The 3,090-nt window shown below is 35.3% G+C and overlaps 1 pseudogene; it reads left to right on the forward strand.

Moving 5' to 3' along the window:
• Nucleotides 1,187-3,086, forward strand: LOC104708745 (annotated as a pseudogene).

Here is a 3,090-nt window from a genome sequence, read left to right on the forward strand (position 1 = left end):
CATAACGTATATTGTGCATGTGGGTCAATATAGCAATTTTAAAAAGACTTTCGAAAATCTGTTATCAAACAACAGATTTTTCCATCAATCCAAAAATCAGTCATAACTTACAAAAAATCTGTCACCACTATATGTCAAACTAGCAATTAATTTTACGTTTATAAATCTGTCGCAATGTGACAGATTTTTTAAGTGAAAAATAAAACTGTTACAACAATCATAAAAAATCTGCCACAAAATTCCAAGAAAATTGACTAAAACAATGAAAATCTGTCATGACTTTATAAATAAGTCTGTCGCGTTAAGAAAATCTGTTGTTCACAAAAAAACTGTCGTTACACACTTCAAATAAATCTGCCATAGAAAACAAATCTGCCGTCAAACTCTGCAAATTAATCTGCCATCTAAAATAAGTCTGAAAAAAAAAACTGCCATCGACAATAAATCTGTCACTTACAAATTAATCTGCCATTACTTGTATGGCAGACTTTTATAAAAAAAAAAAAAAAACGAAATTGCAGGAATTTTTAACCAAGTGTAATATTGACTTTTTTTTCCTAACAAAGTAAAAAAAGGTATTTTCAGTATGAAACTAACCCAACTGACCCTCAAATTTTAAGAGCTAATCTAGCAATTAACTGCTCAATTTGGGTCAAACTAGTAATTTTCCCATATTTTATACTATACTTAGTTACCGAATATTTCCTTAATTTTCTTCAACTAAACTCTGTCTTCCCCCCCCCCNCCCCCCTTTCTCTAACTATATGTATGTAACTAGTTTCATGATTCAAACAATTATCTATTTTTACCCTACCAAAAAAAACAATTATCTATTTTTAATTTCATACTTCGGAAAATATATGATACATTTCTCAAAATAAACTAAATTAAAAAATTTAAAATGTCAGAAAATAAACTTTTTATTTTAATAAATTAATACTTTTAATAAACGAAAATTTAAAATAACGTGATATATTTTTAAATATCAGAATAAATTAATATCTTTTAAAACGTCAGAAGAAATTAAAATTTAAGTTTAGACTATTGTTTTGAACTTGAAGTTTTAATGTTTGTATAAAATTTATCGGTATAATAATAATTAAAATGTGACTAACTTTTATGTGTGCTTATCGCAAGTTTTTATGTATTTGTTTTTTATATTTTTTTTTGTTAATTGATTTCATCCATCTTCCTCTGTACGCTTCTCTCGCTTTAAAATTGAGCAAGACACTCTTCTTCACTGTTCATAACGATCGATCCCATTGTTGAGAGACTTGAGAGTGACGAATTGAGAATCTTGTAGAGAAGATGAAGATGAGACCGAAATCGATTCTGGTTAGGTCTTCGCGCAAGTCTCCCGATCCTTGTCCATCTCTCGCTTCGCCTCCGGTAACCCTATTTAACTCCCCTCTCCGTCTCTGTTTGCTTTCTCGGAATACTCTTCTTCTTTAGAATCCGGAAAATTAGGGATTTATGGTTTTCCTGATGCAGCGACATGACTAATTTCGGATGTATTAGTGTTGCTGTGGTGCTTAATTTTGAATCTGTAGCTTCGCAAAAACTGGTTAGGTTGATGTAATTTGTGTATAATTTTTTCATCTCACAGGAGGATGAAGCTAATAATGGAAATTTATGCTCTGGAGTGAGCACCACACACTGTGATACCGATGATGTTGAGATTGTTCCAGATACTTTTGATGAAAGAGATGTGCCACACAAGAAGCGTCATTGTCTTGGTTCAACAAGTGAGACTACTGATAGAGGAGGAGTATCCGTAGAGCCGCCGGTGCTGAACTTGGAGGCTTGTATTGTTTGTGAAGTTGCAGACGACCATGTATCCCGTTGTTGTGGGATTGATTGTCTTCTTTCGTTTCACGGGGCGTGTTTGTATACTGATTTGGGTACTAGTAGTGAGGATCTTGCGAATCCTTTTTGTCCTTATTGCTGGCTTAAGATTCTTGCACTGAAATCCAAAACATTGAAAGAGAAGACTGTTGAGGCGGAAAAGGCGGTCTTTAGGTATCTAGATAAAGAGGTGAAAAGTAGGGTTGTGAATGGTTTTGATATGTCAAGAGGTGAGAAGACGCCATTGATTGAGGAAAACGATCAGTTAGATGATGATCAAGGGGAAGTGGGTACTGATAAAGTTAGAGACGAGGTAGTTGGTGCATCAGAGGAGGAAGAGAGGGTAGCAGCTACTACAGAAAACTTTCAAGACGCTGAGAATGACGAAACAGCTATAGATCAAACTAGAGTCAGAACAGGTGCAGGGCAAAAACTAGATGTTGTACCTTTTTTGTCTACGCAACAATCGTTTTCAGGGAAAGAACAGGGCCAGGTCAAACAGAATGAGAAGCGAATAAGAAGAAGACGGATAGAATTGAATACTATTGATTGTGAAATGTCATCAAAGGGATCAAGTGACCAACGAAATGGAGAAGATGAAATTGAGCAGGTAACTTCATCAGCTCAAGTAACCTCCCCGTCAGGGAATATGAAGAACCAGCAGGCAACAACCATAGTTGTGGCTAACTCAAAGACAGTGAGGTTGTTCCTTTTTCTTCATTCACTGGAACATCAAGAGTTCATTTCCACCTGAATTTTAGAAAGTTAGTTACATGATGAATTGCAGGGACATATCTTTCTTTAAGAAGGATCAGAGAAGGAGGCTATTTTGGACGTTTGAAGAAGAAGAGATGCTAAAGGTATATATATAATAAACATACACTAGCTGTATTTTCATGAATTGGAGGAGAACTGTTGTTGATATATGTGTTGGCTCAGGTGGGAGTGGAGAAATTTGCAGCAGAAGCAAAGAAGAACATGCCATGGAGGAAAATTCTGGAAATGGGAGAGAAGGTGTTCGACGAAACACGTACTCCAGCTGATCTCAAGGACAAATGGAGGAACATGGTTAAAATGAACAAGACAACACTCTAATTCCTACTGCTAATGTAATCAATCAATAATAGTTAGTGTGACTCATTTTGGAGATGAAGCCAGACTTGGTGAAGTAATGTGGGGGTTGAGCTGTATTATAGACAAAAGTTCCTCCTTTACAAGAACTGGCTTCTACTTTTTGTGCATCTT

The sequence above is a fragment of the Camelina sativa genome, chromosome 8, assembly GCF_000633955.1.
Source record: "Camelina sativa cultivar DH55 chromosome 8, Cs, whole genome shotgun sequence".
Classification (NCBI taxonomy): Eukaryota; Viridiplantae; Streptophyta; class Magnoliopsida; order Brassicales; family Brassicaceae; genus Camelina; species Camelina sativa.